Genomic DNA, 23,480 nt, shown 5'->3' on the forward strand with positions numbered 1-23,480 from the left:
TATTTCTGCATGTAAATCCTCTGCACATGCATTGCTTACAAAATAGGTCAAATGTCATTTTTTTCTATTTTCTACTCAGTATTTTAAATTATTTAGTGTCCGATGCAATATAAGTCTTGAGGGTCACAAAACGACAATCTGTCAGAAGCAAAAACACTTTGAAAAAGATAATCTCATAAAATCCTTCTCTTAATTGGCCACACTTTCTAAATAACATGTTGAGAACTAACAGGAGGAGTCTGTGTGTAAATTTCAGCACAAGATGAAAGCATTCCCTGGTAATCTCACAGGCTGTGTGTTCTCTGTGTGGCCTGTGCGAGTGACATGGGGCCAGGCCTAAAAGAACGAGAGTCCAGGAGATCTGGCCTTCTCTTCACGGTGCCAGACCCCCAAACATGTCCAGTGACAGTTGTAAAGTAGTGAATACGGGCCCATCAATTCACAGAGCAGATAAGCCTGCCCATTTGTTAAGTCTCTGGAGAGTGAGAGAACTGATCTGGAGATAGAGCACATGTGGCCAGCGCAGATAATTCATTGAGATACTTTAGCATATTTATTACCACACCAGTAGAAGCGATGCATATTAACACAAATTTTAAAAGAAACATGAATTCACACCAAAATTATCAGGGGTGAACAGGATTGCCAGCATCCAAAGATTTGAAATAAACATGTACTATCTATTTGACCTAGGTCTGGGCCAGCATCCCAACTCTTTAATCCTTCTGCTCTTGGTCCCACCAGCATCGGTTTGTGAGAAGTGCCACTGTACTGATACCCTCATGCTGAAGTCTCTCATATAAAAGCACTGCTGTGGCTTGAGCTGAATGGGCTACAGGCCCAGACAGGAGCGATATCTTTCCTATTTTACAGTGGACGGGAGGCTTGGCTGTCCGCGGACAGCTCGTAACGCTGCTATTCATGGCAGCCCATTCTGAAGCCAACAGAGAAACAGATAAACACAAAGGTGCCCTCACGCTTAAAGTGTCATGGCGCACAGAAAGGAAGGGATGCCAGCGCATTCGAGTAGCACTGTGAGATACTCGCTCTGCTCCCGGCATACGTCCCTGTCGGCCATTATCTGTGCATGTGCGCAGGGGTGAAAATGTGCTTGGCTGTCCCGTGAGGGCCTGCACTACAGGGTCTTGGAGGGATCAGCGCATTCCGTGTTTTCCCTCCAGAGTACTCGAGACCGGTACTCCAAGTCCAGGCTGTGAATTACGGCCAGAGGAGCAGTAAAACAACAAACTGGCACAGAGAAACCATGTATCCATGAAAGGTACCTTCGGGAACAAAAGAAAATGAAAGTGCCCTTGATGAGTACCGCGGTGCCCCCTTTTTGCAGGCAACAAGAATAAATCTCTCAGGAATTAGAGCCCAGAACCTACAACAGAACCAGGGAGAAAACTGGGAGTGAGGAAAGTCATATAATCTGCTGTTGCATCCAATTCAGACTTAGCATTTTTAAATAATTATGCATGCTGTGCTGCCTTTTAGTGTGTAATGTAAATTATGCAGCCAGATATTTAATTTTCGATGTTGAATACTGGCCTGTTTTGTTTTATTGGGATCATTATCTCAGAATGGAAGTAGAACAGCCACTTCTGTTGCTATGGCAGCTGAAACTGACTACACTGGAACAAAGGGCAAATTCCTCCATGTAGAAAAAATGACACCCAAAACTCCTAAGCCATTGGGTTGTGTTGAATAAAATGCACAACTAAATTATACTAATGGTTGAGACTATGTTTCAGAAAGGGATTTGCTGGTATTAAGAGTCTGACCAGGTTTATACTTTGCTCAGTTGTGCTTTGGTAATGAAACCATGGTCAGATACTACTTCTGATGAATCTTGTGTAGGTGGGGCTCCAACTGGAGGTGGTGATTTAAGCCAGCTCTTTGACCTGTAACATAGCACCAACCAAAACCTGGTAGGACCTCTTAGATTGCAGTATACTACTTTCAGGAAATGTGACTTGCCTTTCCAGGAGGAGTATACAATATATAAATTCGGCACCTGAAATAAATAACCAATATTAATCTGCCCACATGGGCCGATGCCAATATCGCCATGTTTTATGTGATGGCATAAACACAAACGCCATTCCAAATGTTCTGTCATAATATCTGCCATAATTCTAGTTTATTGTCAGAACCTATGACTTTCTTTTAAGATATTATTGGCCGATACAACCATGACATCATCGTACATCCCTGCATTTGAGATCAGAGAGAGTGAGAGAGAGAGAAAGAGAGAGAAGTTAACCTACAGTAAATGGATGAATTCTGTTGCCATCCAACGGGGTTGGCTGTGCTGAGATCTGAGCATCTGTTTTCCTCGATTGTCTGCTGTTCTTCTGAGGATGATGTAATATGTGATTTTTTAAAACTTTTTGAAAGGTAAACCTCCTCATGTGAACATAGTTTTCCTAATAGTGCAAAGCTGACTGTGACATCATGTTCCTTTGTGAATGATGCTTGTTGTTTGAAAGTACTGACTTAATGTCTTTGTTCATTTCAAAAACCCTGAGACATAAGTCTCCAGATACATTCATATAGCCTAGCTCCTGTTTTAAACTCAAGATAACTGATTGCTGATCTATTTACCACGATGATTAATTGTCTTGAGTCCCAGGAAGTGTGATTAATAAGTTCCTTCATGTCTTCCTTTTAAAATATTGAAACGCGTGTAGGTGCATACCTACAGTGTTTCACACTAACCATGCAGACCAGAGATTATGGCCTACGTGTTGATCAAAAGCCTCTTACGCTTTGGAAGAAGATTTCCAGACGGGTTAATCCAGGAATTCTTTGAGCATAGTTAATTGATTTATTTGGAAAGATTTTCTTCCACAAGCTAAGCTCTACATTGAGGCGTCAGGTTTTGATGTGAGAGTTAGAGAAAAAGAGAGATTTGAAGTTTTGAAATAAATTCTATTTATTGAACACTTACTTTTCATTTAATGAGGGATAGGGATTTTATTTATTTATTTATTTATTTCGGATGTGTTAGGGAGCCTCCCCATGCACACACAGGTTCATACTCACACACGCACACACACACACACACACACTGATCACTCATACAGCCATGAACTCATCTTGAACTCATCTTGTTACTGTATGTTCTGCGTGGGCTTAGCAGTTTGCCTCTGGAATGGTTTATAGTCGCTTTTCCTTTTGATGTAACCTCCTTCCCTCCCAACCCCCTGCTCCATCTGTCCCCACCTCCGCAGCGCTGGGGTAAAGCAATTACACTGTGCATGTATTTAGGTGGCTTAGCCACAGCCATGCCATCTTTCTGAGTCTCCACAGATTTCCACTGAAAGCAATAATTTGTTTATCAAACTATGAACACATTTATTTAAGTGTTTGCTGGTCATGCTCCATATCCCCCAAAGCCCGTGAAAATATCAGTGCTGTAATCCGAAAGAAATGAGGTTTCCGTGGATAAGGGCAGCTGCAAGACAAATTAATATTGAAAGTAATGTATTAAATTATATCAAACTATTTACCTGCTTATTATCCTATTAAAATATGATGTCCTGTGTTGGATATTTATTGGTTTTTTAAGCTGTATGAAAGCTTTCTGTTCTGCCAGAAGTCTAGAATATGAGATTGTGTGCAATAACGTTTGAATATATGTAGTCCAGGTTTGTTTATGGAAAGACTATTGGCTCACTCTGAAATTCAACTATGAGTTATAGCAGGATGTTGTCTTGACAACAGAAATGGTTTCCATGCAGACCATATAACAATCACTATGGTGACAAAGTTTATTTTTTGATTAGTGAGTATTAAAAATAATGTGATGGTGGTGAAGTCACTGTTATTCTTTTCATTTTCCTAGAAGTGTATGGACCATTTCTGCTGTTGGAATAAGGGACTCTTCATCTGTTTTCTTGTTTTTCTTGCAAGTAAGGCTATATCATGGTGAAGGTTGTATGCCCGTCAATATGGTGAACATTTAGAAACTGCGGTTCTCAGCCCTGATGTAGGTGAGCCTCGGAGTCTGTTGTTTTTTATTGTTAATCGGCACTTATCAATTAAATCAGCACAGTAAACTCACCTCTTGTTTCTGGGGTCTGAACTGGTTGCTGATTTTAAGGTGAAAACAAAAAACAGCAGACGCTGCAGCTCACCAGCATCAGAGAGGGGAAACACAGATAAAAAATACTGATGATTTATTCCCCTTTGCATGGAAATGATGTGCATGCATACAGTGCAGTGTAGATAAACTGTCATTTGTCAAGTAAGCAGTTTGTGGAACTGAAATATTTTTATGTAAGTTTAAGCTGATCAAATAAGCAGTTTTATTGTGAAATGCATGTTAATGCAATCATTCTTCACTGAATAATAATTCAAATATTTTATTCCGGCTACATTTGAGTACTCTTACGCCTCACACGGTAGCTGATCGTCTCGTAAGCCCGTGATTTACGGTATTAACTCATGCTGAAGCATTAACAAATGTTCCCAGTGTATTTGTCCTGCGGACAGTGAACAGAGGATATTAAATGAGGTGAGCCCTGTCCTAATGTCTGCTTTCGCTTGATTTAAAAAATTATTTTTTAATCAGACTATATCCACTAGAGTGTTACAGGAAAGAGGGGTCAAAATGGTGGGGTACTTTTACCAAAAGAACTAATCCAAATATTGTCCATTATTCCAGGTTCAGTTTTTTGTAGTTTCAGAGCTATTATTTGGATGATGACATTATACCTTTCATAAAGGATTATCTACATCTGGCAATCGTTATGATGTAAATTGTATTATTTTGTGTATTATATTGTGCCAAATTTGTCTCCTTGGGTCCAAATTTGTATTTTGTGGCTGCAAGGTGATGGAGAGTAGGCTATTGCTGCAGTAAATATTATTGAACCACCAGCTTGGAGAAAGAAGCACCGGACAGTCTTTTGTTTGTAAGCTAATAGACACTGGAATGTGTACAGATGACTGGGAAAGCATCCATACACTGGTCTATAGTCTGGAAATAGCAGATGAAAATAAAGTATGGCATCAGAGCTACAAGAAACACAATGTATCCTCACTGTGAAATACCACGCTCAGCCGTGAAACGCTTTTATTGTGTGAGGGCTGCCTGGTTCTTATATGTTCTACAAAACACTTGAGACAATAATTATTATTCTGCAGTTCAGGTGAAATGCGTAGTTGACATATGGCCATTACTCCCGCTTGTACATACCATTCCACCCCCCACACAAACATACACACACAACCAGACAAGTGACATAATCACATATCGTGGTTACCAAAGTAAGTAAGAGTAAATGTTTGTGTTACAGAGCGCTGTGTACACACTGAAAGTTAATCACACTTCCCTAAAGTCATTAACAATTTACAAGTACACAGTGCAAACTGCGAAAGCACACTTAATTTGGTTTACATTTCGTTGTCTTATGTGGTATAACATAGTCAGTAGAATAGAATAGGGGGAACTTCAGGAAAATAACATTCTTAGGAAAGCTGGCTGTCCTGGGTCAGTCATGTTTTCAAGAACTCAAACACTGCTGGATGAAACTGATGGTAATTCACTTTGCTGCAGGGCTAACGGACATTCCCTTGAGTATGTTATGGACGTGTTTCCATGGTGACAATTATAAACATAATGCTTGGTTTATTTGATACTACTATCAAGAACAACTTTGGCAGCACTTTTATAATGGTTCACTTGCCTCTCGTTCCCATAACTGATATATTATAGTTTAATAATAAAAAATTTAAAACTAAATTCAATAAAGCTTTCTAAAATTAGCAAATGTGATGAAAGATACCTGACTTTATGTCGCACTCTCAGTGACATCATTTCAGGGTACAATGGTGGACAGTAGCTCCCACCAGCTAGAAAAGGCCTGTAACTTTGGATTTCTTAGTGTGTGTGTGTGTGTGTTCTCTTCATCTTGCACGGAAAAAACTGCTGACACATTTTGACTTTAGTCTTTATCTGAGGTGTGCTCAGAAGACTAAATTTAATATGTGTCGGCTGCTGTTTTTAAGCCCAAGGAGAAATGAAGACGCATTAAGGAGTCCAAAGTTGGAGGTCTCTTGGGAGCCGCCTTCCACTGTCCACCGTTTGTAGCATTAATCACACGGACTGTAATGGCTTGTTTCTGTGCTGCTGTTTGGAAGAAGAAGCTGGTCGTTCATCCCATCGAAGTGTTCACAAGGAAATTGTGTGCGTAGCTTTGCTGTGCAAATGTTTTATGAACTGAAGGGTTTCAGGGAGTGTTTTCTCTGACAACATCTATGGGGTTTATTTTGAGCTGAATCTAATACTTTAATATTGTGTATTTTATTCCAGGGATGAAGTAGCTGAGATGCGTAACGGTTCTTTGTTTGACAGTGATTAAAGCAGAAGCAACATTAATAATTGAGTAGTACACATGACAGGGTGCACTGATCTACGGATATCAAAGCCAGTCTTACTCGCATAGTTTCATAGGCTATGCACAATACCACCATGCAAAGAGATACCATCTTCACTAGAGGCCCTGTCAGGCTGAGCTTCAGAGCTGACAAAGAATGAAAGGAATTGTCCTCTACTTCTCTTGTTTTGGCCATTGATAACTAACAATTATGTTTGTTATGGTATTTGTAAGGACTTGGTCTCCCATTTGTTTTGTCACGTAAGTAGGAGGGATATTGTCATGAGACAGTCAATGGTGTAGTTATCCGGTCTGCTGTAAAGCATTGACAATAGGCCATGTATTTGCATTATGAAGGTAGAGGCAAACGAGGCAGAAGTTCATACAGTTCATACAGTGCCTTGCAGGATAACTGGTCCGTGTTCTTTTGAACTTAAAAACTGCTGTGATGTTTCTGTCCTCTGACTGCAAAAGGAGAAGGTTGATCCGAACAAACGGTTATAAAATATTTTTTTATAAAATGAAATGTCAGTGAACTTCCTTATACTCATTGTAATACAATTCCAATATAGGGGCGATATAGCTCAGGAGGTAAGAGCGGTTGTCTGGCAGTCGGAGGGTTGCCGGTTCGATCCCCCACCCTGGGCGTGTCGAAGTGTCTCTGAGCAAGACACCTAACCCCTAATTGCTCCCAACGAGCTGATTGGTACCTTGCATGGCAGCCTTTCACCGTTGGTGTGTAAATGTGTGTGTGAATGGGTGAATGAGAGGCATCAATTGTAAAGCGCTTTGGATAAAAGCGCTATATAAATGCAGTCCATTTACCAATCTACTATTTTGCCAAGATCATCTTGAACTAAGATTTTGTGATGAACTTGATGCACGAGAAACACTAAAATGATGGTGTGCACTGTGGACCAAATTACTTTTTTTGTTCGTTGATAAAACATTGTTTTGACATGCCGTCTGGCTCAATTGATTAGGCTCCACTGCAAATACCAGAAACCCATTTGCAGTGGGTTTCATTGAGAGTAAAATAAGAGCATTACCAGACCCTGTAGGTACATATCTATGCTGATGTTATGTATGTCTGGCTACCGGGCCAGTATCATAATGTCAGTACAACTCATCTAGTGCAGTTATCCTGTAGTGTTTCGGCCTTTGTGCTTCTCCATCACACCTCAGCTACTGCTGCAGTGGTCTTCAGGTGCCATTAACGACTGTTTAAATCTTCTTAGTGGGTGTCAGGGTTTGTCCAGCAAAACCCATGCAGGCTGCCCTTGACATACTGTTCTCTGCACAAGTAAATCATAGTACTGTGGGAGTCAGCAGTCGAATTCCATGTAACGACAGCGAGAGAAGTTATGGTGAAGTGTTCTGGAGAGGTGCTGATGCTGCATATTTAAGAAAAAGTTATATCTCTGGCCTGAGGGGCAGCTGGAGGATATTACTAAAGATGATGAAGATGAGAGTGGGTGAGAGAGCGAGTGTGTGTGTGAGTGTATGTGTGTGTGTGTGTGTGTGTGCGAGGTTGAGGGTGGGTTGGAGTCCAGTTAAACACAGTGTTGTCTAACCTTATTTTACTGAATTGTTGCACTATAATACGCGTTAACAATTTAGTGAGAGATGAGCCGGGGGTGGGGCGGGGGGGGCACTCGACTCATCCGAAATCGATGGGCTGACAGATGGGGCTGCCCGCCAGTGAGGTTTAATGGCGGCACGCTGATGCATGCACTCACTACACTGCTCGTGATTGATATCGCGAGGCCCCGGCCAGGAAGTAAAAATATGCCCATAATGTTTCATATTCGCTGCCTCAGCGAACATCCATCAAGGGAAAGAGCGACTGGTTTTGGCTGCTTCATGTAAAAATTAAAAAAAAGAGTCAAATCCTATTCACCCCAGTGGAAGAAGGAATCCTGCTCGGTCTTCTGGGTTTGCAGAATTACAGAAAACCTCAAATCGGTTAAAATCTTTTTCTGGAAGCAATGCAGCTGCAAAACTCTTGTCTTTAAATCTCCACTGGAACTCCCAGTTAGGTGCAGTCAGTTCCCATAACTATCTGTTTCTGGCTGAAAAGCTGAAGATATAAAGGGCACACAGTAATTGTTCCAAGAAAAATTAAACCACTCTGGGGATTGCATTTTGGCAGAGTGAATCGGCTGGAATTCTCACCAGAGTTGCACTGTTACTTTTTTGGTTCTTTTGACCCATCCCCATGTCAGATGGATCTATGGAGTGGAGCTGTTCTCTGCTCTGCTAGCCTGTGTGTTATTGTTCCTGGTGCCCAGTGGAAGGGTGGCTCTTTAGCGCTCAGTGTTGATGGTGATGTTTCAGCAGCGGAGCGACTCGGATCATCGCTGTGTGGGAGAAGGTTCAACAGCCCTTCTGCTCCTCAGCAGAGTGGGCAGCAGTGGCTTCTCATGCCCCAAGCGCTGTAAGGTGCCTCAGCGAAGAGCTAATTCTGTGGTCCTCTTAACACCCGGGCTGTTGACTGGGTCCTTATTGCAAGTGAGGGTGGTGGTAATGGTGGCTCCATTGACTGGATTTCCTGTGCTGCCCAGTGGTAATGAATAAATAATGTTATTCTTTGAGTACAGTTCCACACAAAGGAGAATCCTGTGTGTGAGCCTCTATGTATGTGTGTGCGCGTGCGTGTGCGTGTGTGTGTGTGTGTTTACTGTGTGTTTACTCTCTTTACAGTTTGATTAGCTACATGTTACTGTGCACACTGAAGTCCAGAAACTGTTGCAGTTAAAAAGCATTGTTGGTGGTTCTTATGAAACAGGAAACTGGTAGTTTCAGTCCAAGTGCTGTATTACTGCTATTATGGATTTAGCCATGATCTGCACAGTCAGAAAGGTATCATTGGAATCTAATCTAAAGCAAGGTCTGAACAAATCCGCAGCCTTTGTAATAAATGGGGTCTGTGTACACTAATTTAATCACATTCGTTTCTCGGTCTTAGATGCTCATTGCACCGTGGCTGTCCTATAACTGTGACGAATGTGCTGCTCAGCTCCCCTGCGTGTATCGATGTCCTTTAATCTCGGTCGTGGTGGGACTCTGCGCACTGACTTACTGTCCTGGCTGTAAATTCCCTCTCCCAGCTCAGCCAGTGATTTACTGTAGCGGGACCTCCTGATACCCAATAATGGCTCTGTTCTCTCTCACGGTCTCCCTGTCTCATTCTCCATCGAGTCACATGGCCATCCCTGCGTTTGAAACAGGTCTCTGATCCTCAGGTTTCAGTTATAATAATAATAATAATAATAATAATAATAATGATAATGTGATAAGTGCTTCAGCATGTTTCATCTGCATCTTCCTTATTTTGGTTTTCTCTCTGTTGCATGCATCACATAAAACAGGCAAATTAAATTATCATTTTTTTTATTTTATTTTTTTGCAAAAATGGTGAATGGTTATTAAAAAAAACTGAATATTCAGACATTGTACATCTTCTATGTCCAACTAGCCTGATTTAGATCATTAGGGGTGAAGCTTTGGTGCTTTTTAAACAAATAAATGTCAAAACGAACATTTCAACATGAATCATGCCCAGGGACTAGATTTTGAATTGTCACTATATTAACCGTGGTTGTGTGGCTGGACTGGATTGTATCGCTATCTAGTGTAGTTACTGCAATTTCCCCCTAATATTGAGATTTGTTTTGGGAAAGATGGAATAAGCAGTGTTAGGTTAAATGCCTTTATTTTGCTGTGAAGCAGGCACTTGTGTTTTGGTAACAGAATGATCTTGAGGGACACAGGAAAAGGTGTTCCTGTATATTTAATTAATTTAATGGTTTACCAGAAGATTACTTATTGATTTCTTGGATGAGTACTTGAATGCTTCTTAATGAACAACATAAAGATGAAAGTTAACTTACATTATTTCTCATCAGTATCCATGACAGAGAGTAGAAAATAAATAATAGATTATTAGTTGATATAGTTAATTTTCCTGACATAGTGTGAGCAGGCCTTGTGATGCTTTCATATAGCCTACTTTTGGGAAGACAAAGGGAGGAATTGATTATTTGAATATGTAATCTTTAGAGAATATTCAGATATTAATGTGAGTGGATGTATGTTACTTACACTTGCATGACCATATGTTAATGTAGGAATATGTTTTTGATACGTTTCTGCAATACATCTTCGGAAATTGAATAGTATATGAGTGCATTTGCACTGCATCCCTTTTTTAGAAATATTTGAGTTCAGGGACTGGACATATAATTGCTTTGGGAACCCATACATTCCTTTAAGGTTGATGAGCAAATATGGCACATGGAAGAATGACCATTTCTGCTTTTGGCTTAGAGGCTGCATTGGATAAAAAGTATGGCTGCACTCATTCATGGAAGCCAACCACACTTTTTTACGCAGTGATAAGGTTCCCCTCCCTGGACCGTGCAACATGCTGACCTACCATGGTTTGTTTGTGTCCTTGTCAACAGTGGTTAATCACTGCCCTGCTGCTGCTCACTGTCAAGATCCAGACCCAGGGTTTCCTCTGTGGCCTGTCTCAGGGCAGGACTACAGATCATGGGAAGTCTGCAGGGTCATGTGCCCCATGGGACCCCTTCCTGTCTGCATTGGGTGCATGCCGCAGTTAGCGATCATGCTAATGGAGTGTGGAGTAGAACCTCACAGATAAGAACGCACAGGGATGAAAGGTTCAGAACTGTGAAAGTGATCAGAATACAAGTGCAAACAATTTGAGAACTGTTACTTACGTAAATATATTTTTAAAATGTATATATTTTGTAGCTGCAAAGCTTAGTTTCAGTTAATGAAGTAAAACCAGAGGTCATTGGTATTTCATTAGAACATTCATTCCAATGTTGGCTCTTGACATCAGCTTTACAGTGACCCTCTGTGTTTGCATTCGTGAACTATATGAATTTGCTCCGGTCATCCTTGATATTAATCACAAGTTTAATATCCTGGTAAGGTTGCAGGATTTACACCGGTAAATGTCTGCTACTTGCAACTGTGGAGGTTGCTCATGTTTTACTTTTTCGAATTCCATCATGGATTTTACAGCAACCTTTGCTCTGCTGCCCTGTGGTTGATTCATGTTTAGTCAAAACAATAGTAAGCTTGACTGTTGTATTTTTGTTTTGACTCCGAGGTGAAAAGGTGTTGAAAACGCATGCTCTCTTGAGTTGTATATGGGGGAATGATTAGTTTGGTTCTATGGCCTGTTTAATTCAATCCCCAAGATTAGCTCACCAAACTGTGAAGAAAAAAAAAAACAAGAACTTGCATTTATTTATATGGCGATGTCTAGAGAAATTGCTTGAATCTCAGCCTAAGCCGCAGCAATGGTTGCAGAGCCATCTGTGAAAGAGCCAGTGAAGAGGTGACCTTCTCCCAACCACAGATCCACCAGCAGAAGGAGTCGTGTGGTAAATGCAAACACAGGCTGTAGACGGCAGCCTGCTCCTCGGACACGTGATTTTCCACCCGAGCGGCCTCGCCTCCTTCTCCTCCTCCTCCTTAGCAGGTCGACAGAGCTCACCTGGTCCCCTCTGTACGGTATGTGCCTGACTGAGTGCACAGATGGCCCGTGTGGAGTTTGAACCAGGATCTAAAGGCCCCTTCTCCGCTTGCCTGGCATGGTGATCGATCGTCCTCAAAGGACAGACGTTCAGTACAGCGCGGTGGAGGTCGCATCATGGTGTGGGTCAGATGGCAGATGCACCAGCCTGTGTTTTAGTGTTCTGCTGCTGGAGATGGGAACAGTGTATGTGGGAACCTTGGCCCATATAGGGTATAGGAAATCTCTGTGGTACATAAATGTAGGAATTGTGTCCTTGTAGTTTTGGAACTTGTAGTTCCAAAGTTTAGATCAGTAACAATTTATTGAACAGAACACCGCAAGCTTAAGCTCCACAATTTTATTACTGTTTCAACTTCAAGTCTTCATCTTCAAGATGCCCTGATGAAGACTTGAAGTCGAAACGTTGGTAATAAATTCATGGAGCTTAAGTGTGTGGTGTTCTTATCTTCTTTTATATATTTACTTCAATCAGCAGCGGCTTATTTAAAATTACGGTGTGGGTTTATTTTGCCTCTTTATTCACCAAAAACAATTTATTAACAGAGTGAAGATAGTCTTCTTTCCAACATGAAACATACTGGGTAAAAGCAAGACAGGTCAACAACAATATAGTGTCGTTCAGGCACCAGCTTAATAGCCCTTTCCTAGAACAAAATGTACCAATGAGGTGGCAGGTAACAAAATGGTAATTGTTACCTCTGTAAGCATGTCTGCTCCTCTTCATATATCAACCACCCCTTTGTACTTCCATGTCTCCGGAATCATCCCAAATCAACGATCCATACTGAGGCTGATTATCTTGAAGTGCTCACTGTCCCCTCTGTGTGTGTCTGTGTACCGCCCTTTGATTTGAGATCACATCTCCAGCTGATCTGTGTAATGGAACGGGTATATAGTAGAATTAAGGGAAGATCTACTATGTATCGCCAATGATTTAAGTATTCCTTATGTGAGTATTCCTTATTTGTATGTGGGTGTCACGATTGTGATGTCTAGCTGTAATAGCCAGATTGATAGAGCTGTCTTTGGTGTTGCCTTCGTGAAAGTAAAATCTAACTTTTTTTTTTTGGTTGAGTAGTTACTTTTTATGTTAAAATATTAATTGAATTTGTATACTATGAGCTGGATTTGTGAAATCAGTTTTTTAAGTAGATATTTCGCATTTGTTTTATTTGAAAAGAAATGTCAATATTGTTTCGTTTTTTCTTCCACTGAATTGTAGCTCTTTTTTTTAGCCATTTTGTGACACCATCACTGGATTCTGCGTGGTGACTGGCTCCAGCTTTAATTCTGAAAATATAATCTGTCTGCTCTCTTAGCAAAGGCTCTTTGACACAGTCCAGCACACTGAAGAAGACAATAGCTGGAATGCTTATGTGCATAGTGTTTATGAGTGCTGTCGATTTTTACACCCATTGTACTCTATAAAGGTGCTCATTGTGTGAGCCTGCACTTTTCCAAATAGGCCTTTTTGTGATTGTAGTTGTGTACATTTACCCAAACGTACACCTCAATGTTTGTGAAAGTGTATGTGTGTGTTACACGGATACTCGGACATGACAAGTACTTGTGAGTGAGGAATGTGTGTGTGTGTGTGTGAGAGCGTGAGAGAGTGAGAGAGTGAGAGTGAGATCCAATTAGGGTCCCGTCCGCATAAGTACTTGTGTATGCACATTTGAGTATCCATGTAACACGATTGTGCCTTGAGCTGGCTGGAATGGTGAATGGGTAATGCTGAGAATTGTGCTGTGGATGCTGGCATTCAGTAACACGCCTGCTCAGCCAGATGGACCATAGAGCTGGCACTGCAAATCCTAATGGATGGTTCACACCGGACGCAGAGGTAAAACAAACACAGATCTGTCTGCATGAAGGACAGCCCTTAAAGATGGCGCTAGGGGAGTTTGATCTCATTCAGTAGCTCCATCAGGGGAGATCCGTTTGTGTTTATGCAGCTCTTTGATCCGCGCGGCAGCGAATTCCGCCCCGGCTCGGTGACGTCAGCTGTTACTCTGGCTCTTGTCATGATGTGCACCCGAGAGTGCATACCGGAGACGTGCAGCCCTGCCAGTCTAAATATAACCGCTAAAATAGCATGTCTGCGTAAACCATGCTCATCGGGTTATAAACTGAATGCATACGTATTCTGGCCAGTTTATATCCATCATTGTGCCATACATGCATAGTGAATGGTATGGAGGGAGTGAGGTAGAGCTTCAGGCTTCTTCTTCTTTGTGCCTGTCTTTGCCCTAGTCTTCATTTATAAAGATTGTGTGGGTGCCTTTCCTCACACTAGCTCTGACACTGCACACTGTTTAACACTCTGTGTTCTGTGGCTGTTCTGGTGGCTCCAGCTGTTTCGCCCTGAGACATCTCTATGGGGATTTTCAAGTCTAGGCTTGATACGGTGTTAAATACTATCTAGTCTGTAGGTAATAAGAGCACTAATTTAGTCAGGAAAATTGCAAGCATTGTTGGGCTGAATGGCCTGTTCTCGTCATTTTGTTATGTTGTGTTGTGTTGTGTTATCTGTTCGCCCGACGGCAGCTGTGCATTTTCCTGTCTGTATGAACCCTGTGACAGTGAATTCTGGAGTCCTGGAGAGTCTGAACTTAACATGGGCCTGCGGTCCTTTCCGGAAATTTGTATCATGGCCTGCTGGGAGCCCACTTATTTACGGAGTGAGTTAAAAATACTCTCTGAATACAGAATCTATGCAGGGTACGATGCATGGCTTCCTGGTTTCACAAAAAATACAAAAAGGACAGATCTGTGAGTAAAGAATGTGGTCGTACATACGCCAGCCTTCTTCTTGACTTAATGTGCGCTTGTTAGCACTTTCACTGGTGCTCATTGCCTGGTACTTTAAAGACTTTTTTAATCGATGTGAAATGCATTCCAATTAGATGTTAAATGGAAAAGTGCTGGTTATTTTCACTTGCCCATTAAGGCCTTCTTTGATCACAGATCTCTGATGAATAGAAATAGGAAGACTGAAATTTGGGCCAAGGCCCAGATTTTGGGTAGAATAACCGTGCTACAAAATGAAACCATTTCACAGCTCTAATGAATAGAATGCCCTCTGGGGGGAACAAATTGTTTTTTTGCAAGTTCTAGGTTTGCGGTGACCACTTAACTGACGGATTCGCTTGGACACCTTAATTTGCATTTAGGTAATGCTAGTGTATTTTATTTTACGTACTGCTTTATAATATGTGATTTTAAGGTTCTTATATGTTCTTACCAAATAATTGATCAGTGGAATTCATTGTTTTAGGGCTGCTGTTTTGCATTGCTGTTGCAAAGGGCTCATTTAAAGTTGTACATAAACTGAATCACTATGTTTTTTAGACACCACAGAGAAAATGTGACCAAATTTAAATGAAAGAACATCTCAATATTTTACTTTTTTAACTTATTGAGTTTTTATCTACTTGCTACTCGTGATATGTTGACATTAATGGGGTTAAGTTCTATATGTTACAGTGCATATTACCCTGGAGCTAAACTGATGCAGTGTTTGCCAATGGATATTTTTTCCAATTCAATGGATGGCCAGATAAACGTATGCATTTGTGCCGGCCCTGTCCCCCTGAACAGTGCTTGCATCACCGCTCACAGCTGCTGTGTGCTGACCCATTTCTAGGGTCTGCAACGCAGCCCAGGCCTTGCTGTTGAAATACAGCATCATCTCCTTTGCACTGCGCAGCCGGTGGAGAAGCCTTTGTGAGGCGCGGTTGTGTATTACTGTGCTGTAAATGGGAGCAGCTGAAAAGGGGCTGATTCAGTGCAGTGTGGCGTGACTGTGCTCAGGAACCTGAGTGCAGTGACTTTGTGTGGAACGGGAGCCCATTATCTGTAAGGGATGTGCTGCTTATGGTGAGATACAGTGACTTTTTTTACACCATTACAGCCTCATTACACCCTCTCCGTTTTCCCTTTCCGATCTCTACTGTAACTCTGACACCCCCCCCACTCCAGTCTGCAAAGCATCTTGAGACTCCCACCCCCCTGTCTTTCCCTTCCAGTCTCACTCAGACACAGTGTAAAACATCCCCATTCCCTACCAGTCTCACTCAGACACAGTGCAAAACATCCCCATTCCCTACCAGTCTCACTCAGACACAGTGCAAAACATCCCCATTCCCTACCAGTCTCACTCAGACACAGTGTAAAACATCCCCATTCCCTACCAGTCTCACTCAGACACAGTGCAAAACATCCCCATTCCCTACCAGTATCTCTCAGACACAGTGTAAAACATCCCCATTCCCTACCAGTCTCACTCAGACACAGTGTAAAACATCCCCATTCCCTACCAATCTCACTCAGACACAGTGCAAAACATTCCCATTTCCTACCAGTATCTCTCAGACACAGTGTAAAACAGCCGTGTTGCCTAGCAGTATCGCTGTACCAGTAGACACAGTGAGAGACACCCTGCTTTCCTCTCTGGATCAGCCTGCTGTGCCTCTGGGGAGCACTGAGCAACCGGCCTGCTCTTAATTAAAGACTGTCTCACGGCAACAAGGGAACTCTCACTGGCACATCAAGACCTTTCATCTGCAACAGAAGCGTGAGAAAGCAGTTATTCTGCCAGCGGTTTCCCTGTGTCAGGGAACAAAATTCGGAGGAAATTTTAAAATATAAGCTTAATGGATGCAAAGGGTATGGTTGTTATTTTGTATTGTTTATGGTCTTGTACATTTACTTATGAATGTATTACTTATTCTAAAATGAAATGTACATGCATTTTGACAAACATTTCATAGAAATGGCTTTCCCTTGGCCAACCCCAAATTACATCCTTATTTTTTATTATGGACTTAAACTCTCTCATGTCACACTTTGAAGGCTTTCGATCAGCACCTAGATGTGTGAGTGTTGGGGTGGAGGACACACAGTTCCGAGGACTGTATTTGCTCATTTCCTTGTGCTAGGTGCTTTGTTGATATTTTGGGTTAAGCTGGAATTCATCATATCAGCACTGCAGGCCCTACAGCTGAGGGTTCCTTCAAATTACTCTTAACACTGTCACACATCTCTCACGATTTTCAAACATTTCATCTCATTACATTATAATGACTTAGCGGGCACTCTTATCCAGAGCTATGTACGGGAGTGGAGAACATCAGTGTTAGTCTCAAGAATATAGAAGTCTGATATCACCAAAGCACAGAGTGCCATTTCTAATCAATAAGTGTAAAATTAGCTGAGCAAACCAGATATTAGTATTGTAAACAAAATAAAATACCTCTACACAGCTAACCTGTCTTTACGGAGCTGTACCTTAACATTACATGGTGCAGAAGAGGTGGGTCTTCAGTCTGCATTGGAAGATGGGCGAGGTTTCTTCTTTACTGACCGCAGTGTGTAGATCATTCCACCTCCGGGGGTACAGAACAGAGATAAGAGACCACAGGATGGAGAGGCCTGGCTGGTGTGTAGGGTGACTCGGGTTTGATGATCTCTTGAAGATGTAACAGTGCTCTCTATAGCTCCTTAAAGGCTAATACCAAGGTTTTGAATTCCATAAGAGCCGATATGAGTAACCAGTGGAGGGAGATGAGAAGGGGAGTGGCATGGCTGACTCTGGGGCAGTAGTAGATCAGGCAGACAGCATTGTTGGATTTCAGTACCATTTCATCATTACTGTTGCTGCCTAAAGGCATTTCATTAGGCAATATTGAGTTTTTGCCATTGAAATAACTTCCTCATTTCATTATTTCATTGATGCATATGCATGATTTATGGACATGTAGAGTTCATTGGACAATGCCTGATAAACTAACAGTACACATCGGTAAGCTGGGATACTGACTGTTTGGGAATTGCAGTATGCTATATTGTGTACACAACATTGAATTCCTTGCACATGTAACATGTTGAAATGTACAGTGTAACAATCAGAATTATAACACCCACAGTACTGAGCTTTCCAAATAATTTTTGCATTCAGGTTGTATTTTACAGTTGTGTTGAGAAGATGGTGTTATCTGATGCTGGAATTGTAGTGATATCCTTGTCTTCTAAGAAAAAAATTCTTTAGCATGAATATAATTTTCCAATTTTTGTGTGCGTGTGCGTGTGTGTGTGTGTGTGCGTGTGCGTGCGCGTGCGCGTGCGAGTTTGTGTGTGTGAGAGAGAGACCAAATATTTGTAAACAGCAAATGCAGTATATTCCTGAATATTTAGCTGTATTGGCCGCAGATATATGAGCTGCTGGATAATTACATGCGGTGAAAAACAAGCACTGATTCAGAGCAGTTTGAAATACTGAATGCATAATTTATTTAACGCAGTAAAACATTTTTAAAATATTTAAAACGAGTTGGCTTGGAGTTACCGCTGTATGACATCATCCTGAGAGATGAGAGGCATTTAAATGAGCTTAACCTTATCACCATGCAAATCTGGGTGGATCAGTGGCTGGCTGGGTCCAGGAAAGCCATGGCAGGCAGGCAGGCAGGCAGGGAACCTGCAGTCTCTGTAAAGCATGCGGATGATTCCAAAACCGTTCCCTTTGGATGGAGCAGTGCACCAGCGGTTCTTTTCTTTTTTACTTTTTAATTACAACAACAGGAAGTAAGGGAGACCCCAGTGACAGCATCCAACTAGGGGCTGCTCTCGAATTCTCAGTGTTGCCTCCATCAGTCGCTGCGATGTTAATTCAGTGCACAGACAGCACACTTGAGAACAACTTCTGCCCACGTGTCCTTCAAGTGACCTTGCATTTGTGGGGAAAGGGTAGACTCTGAAGACTTCTCTTCCCCTCTGGTTTTATTTCCAGGCATTTTGATGCTCAGTGGAGTCATTAGAAACCAGAGGCTGGAGGCCTTGGGCACGTAGGGGGTTGCCGTTAGCGACAGAAGCTAAGCAACACAGAGTTTTGGTTTTTTCAGTGGAAACAATGATTTGAATGAAGATGTCAGCCAGATAAGATCACGACACATTAAGCTGAAAGCCTTTCACTTTTTGTTAGTGATTTATTATTTTATAGATGTAATGGGATTAATGTAGCATAATTTTCCATGAATGTGTAATCCTAAATGAAAATTAAAGTCTTTTTTTCCCTTGTTGAATAAGAGTTGTGACTGATTCAAGTTGGCATGTCTAGGTGACTTTATATTGTAAGTCCTCTGTTTGCATTGTGCATTCCTTTCTGAGCCATGTGTAAATAATGACTCATTGAAGAGTTTTATGGGGTGGACAGTAAAAGGTTTAATCCAAACTAATGGTAAAGGCTTTTACACAGGGTAGGGTAGCAATGACAGCCAGCTGCGTTCCCCTGCCCATTTATGTGATATGAAGTGACCCCCTTATTTATGTATGTGAGATCTAAACGGGGTTGCTTCTTCCCCCAATAGCCCTTCCTACGCTCTCTAGTTTGAAGTGGTGTTGAAAATTGGAAAGATTCATGTTAGAAAACATTACACATGAGAATGTACAGCTAAGTACTTTGCTATAGCCTACATCTAAATCAGGACCCACCATCTTTCCATGGAATCAAAGTCAGGACAGTATAGGAACTCACCAACATCAAATACCTTACGAAAGTATAAGTTAATTGTGTCATGCCAGCCAGTGGGAAGATCACTGAAACAGAGCACAGTAACTCTAAATGCACCGGTCTTCTGTCCTGGTTTAAATACCCCTGCAGGCTCTGACATGACGCACCTGATTTAACTTATCTGGGGCGAGACGTGAGTGCCTGCCTCTGTGTTTAGGAAAGACAAACGACACAAACAAACAACATGCGCTCTTACGTCTTGTGACTTACCTGAATAAAACACGCACATACCCAACTGCTCTTATTACAAGACTAAACTGCGAACCCATCACATCCCTTTGGCCCCATAGATGGTGATATAGCTGCCTTAACTCTGCCATGGAGGCCTGGGTGAGACTTTAGTCAGCACCGTAGGCTGGCACACCCACACGTGTTTGTTTTGAGTGGGTAGCGTCTATCGTGCATTTTCTCTGCTCAATAAAGGCTCTATTAACGAACCCCACGCTGAAGCAATGTCCCCCTTGTATTCCGCGCTAACCACTGCAATCGTTAACAAGGCTGCTGAGGCCTCGTTAAAATGCTAGCAGGATTTCCCCGATCAACGTCTCCCAGTAAGGACACCTTGAAACAGGATGCTGAGGAACGGAGGCCATGTTTTTTTCCCTGATCACAATTTGCTCTGCTACAACACCATTAGCGCAGCATATGCCTTTGCTACCTAACAATTAGACGCCAGACTTTTTTTCTGTTTGCATGTTTTCTGTTCTGCCTCTGAGAACCTGGAGCTGCGGTTAGAAACGTCCTCACTTTGCTTTGCAGTTATCGTTTTACTTGCAGATCTATTTGAAGCCTGAAATTGAAATGGAGGTTTCTGTAATAAGTCAATGACCTTTCAAAACAAACACCACAGTATGCAGCCATGGCAGATGCAAAGTTAATGGACTGCAAGTGGCAGGTTTTTTTTTTACTGTATATGCTTGGTAAACGTCCAATCTTCCTTGGGTTTTGTATTTACGCTTCTGTTACTCATTTTTATGAAATATTTATCTTGCTGCACTAAGGACTGTGGGCACCCTTAATTTAACTGGGGCAGAACAGATGCTTGCGATGTCTAGCCCAGGTTGCTGTAAAGGCAGCAGGGGTTTTGTAGGGTGGTTTACAGAAGTGTGCTCCATATCAGACCGTGTTTATGGTTTATGAGTCAGCAAGGTTTAATATAGAGACAGTGCTATTGCCCCAGTACTGCACGGTTGCAATCATTTCCCGAGTTGAAATAGCATTATGTAATCGTTAGGTTTTCCATATACAGTATAATCATGTTTGGTGTACAGAATAATGATCTTGGAACACCACTGAGAAGTGAACAGCAGGTAATGCAAGTGTCCTGTGAGTCAGCAGCCAGCTGTGCCCCAAAGGTTAACCTGGTTTGATAGGATTACAGAGACCACACAAGCAGGGTCATTGATGTTACTGCTGTTTTGTTGTGATTGTGTCTTTCTTTGATGATTTGCGTTCTTTCTTTGATCCTTGCGTATGTAAGGGGAAAAGTGGAATGGTTCAGGGAGACTCGTCAACATGATCTCCTGCTTGCCATTCACGTATAGCCATTCCACCACACTACGCTGTTATTGAACACAGCGTAGAATAAATTACATTCACTTTAAGCTGCCATTCCTCTGTGACTTTAAACCACTGCACACTTAGTGCTTTTAAGGTCATAGCATACACACAGAACTATCTGCACCCCAGAGTCACTTGTTTATACACTAGAGCCATCATTAGGCACACGTAGTATCCTTGTAGGCTACACAAGCCAGAGGCATGTCCATGTCTCCCAAGATAGACAGCGATCAGTATAGAGGCACACTACTGGTGGAAAGAGGCTACAGTCCCTCGTTCACAATCTCATCTTATTTACAACTAAAAGCAAAGAGGAAAGGTTAAAATATTATTTTGTTGTCAGATAACCGAGATGACATTAAATTAATCTTGTTTTGGTAGCGCTGGGTAAGACTACATACGTTCCTTCACCACTCAGAGACTTCCACTGCTTGTCGTGTCCGAGGGGATTTTTATAGGATTGTGGAACTCAATATTGGTGTCCATGAGTAAAATAGTTGTCCTGTGTTTTTAAAGGATCTTGTATATGATTCGCTTTTAATGCATTGTTGCCTTTGGTTGAGATTATGGTGAAGCCAAAAATAAGCTTTCAGTACCCAAAGTCTGTGTGTGTGTGTGTGTGAGAGAGAGAGAGAGAGAGAGAGAGAGAGAGATAGTGTGCGAGTGTTTGTTTGTTTGTGGCAGGCGAGCTCTTGCATGCATAAGTGTGTGCGTGTGTATGTGAATATGGGGCAATGTAATCACAGAACATGATCTCCCTGGGCACCATGGTTACCAGCAGCAGCATCAGGTGGGAGCCGTCAGCTGGAAAACATTCCTCCCTCACATCCTACTGATGTTGATTTTAACAGCAGACAATCCTGTGAAATACGAGCAAATGTGAGATCCAAGCATTTACTCGACAGTACAGTAGATTTGCATCTCTGTAATCTACTACAACTCTGCTATACAAACACACTCATGCACACATACCCAAACAGGAACACACACACACAGAACACACACGCACACACACACACGGACACACACACATACACACACACAGCAGTGGAGCAATTATAAAGCTGTTATTTTGATGGCACTGCATTATCCAGCAATTGGCGAGACCCCAGATGGTTAAGTGTGTTCTCCCTGTTTTACTGAGTTTTAAATAGCTCAAGTCACTTTCTTCTTTCTATTGTAAAACAAAGAGGACAAGTCACTCCTGAGGGGATAAACATATCCACATGAGACCCAGCAGAAAAATGTTCAAAGTATTGGAATTTTGTTGACATAATACAAGTGTCTTAGATGACAATAACATGTTGCAGTGAAAATATTTTTTTAAATATTATTCATTTAATTTGTATTGAATGTCCTTTGAATAACGGGTTTTGGGGTAGTAGAATGTATGGTTCTTGAGATCAGGACCAGTCTCATGTCTTCTACAGGGGTTGCCAGGTCTCCTGAGATTATGCCGATGGAACCTCATGTAACACTTGACTCATGTGACACTCATGACTTTACTGCATTATTAATATTCTTCATGTCTGTCTGAAGTGGCACCAATGCAAGTAATTTTGTCTCAGCAAAATGTGTTTTAAATGCTGGTTGAGTACTTAGAATTTTAATTGCATCAAGTAGGCTATTTATTTGCCATTTTATCACATTTCCTGGTTTCCTAGAAATATAACAATATTTTTTTAATTTCTATTTTACAATAATGCATCACTACACAGCCAAGGCTAAAACCTTCATTCAGCTGAGCAAATTGCGATTTAAGCATCTTGGATTTACATCTCATTAACAACACAGTACAGAATAAGATTTACAGCTGTGTCCTTTGCCATTCAGTTGTAACATATAATTTAAACTTAATAGCAGGCCATACGTTTTTATTATTTCATTTGCTGAGGGCTTTTTGAAAGCCTGCAGTTTCTCCATGTGTTTAATCAGTTTGTGTTAATTAACCCATACTATCAGGGGCCCCCTGGGGTGAGGGGGAGGGTTTGTTAGGATGAATCCAAGGACCCTGACCAAAGAATATTAGAACATACATAACTTCTGAATACACACATCTGTACATAAGGTTTGTTTAATACTTTTAAAATACATTGTATTAAATATTAAATATTTTAATTGTTTTTTTTTTTTCCAAGCCAATTCAAACATACAGGCATGCTTTAGTACAATGTACACCTGCAGTGTGGTATCATCAGCTACTTTCTACTGTGATATAATTCCAGGTTTTTTTGAAACAATATTGCTCTGTTTTTCTCTTACGTATAAGCATGAAAATGCTCGGGAAGCTTAAGAGAGCCAGGACCATTTTCTGTTGACTATAATTGCTTGGTAGCTTTGAAGAGGCAGCAACAGTAATCATGGAAGGCAGAGCTTTGTTTAAAAGTAA

At 41.5% G+C, this 23,480-nt stretch overlaps 1 protein-coding gene across 7 annotated transcripts in view; it reads left to right on the forward strand.

The window, feature by feature from the left end:
• LOC135234322 (calcium/calmodulin-dependent protein kinase type 1-like) overlaps positions 1-23,480 on the forward strand; it is a 70,322-nt gene that overhangs the window by 25,753 nt on the left and 21,089 nt on the right. The window lies entirely within an intron of this gene.

Source organism: Anguilla rostrata, chromosome 11 (genome assembly GCF_018555375.3).
Source record: "Anguilla rostrata isolate EN2019 chromosome 11, ASM1855537v3, whole genome shotgun sequence".
Taxonomy (NCBI): Eukaryota; Metazoa; Chordata; class Actinopteri; order Anguilliformes; family Anguillidae; genus Anguilla; species Anguilla rostrata.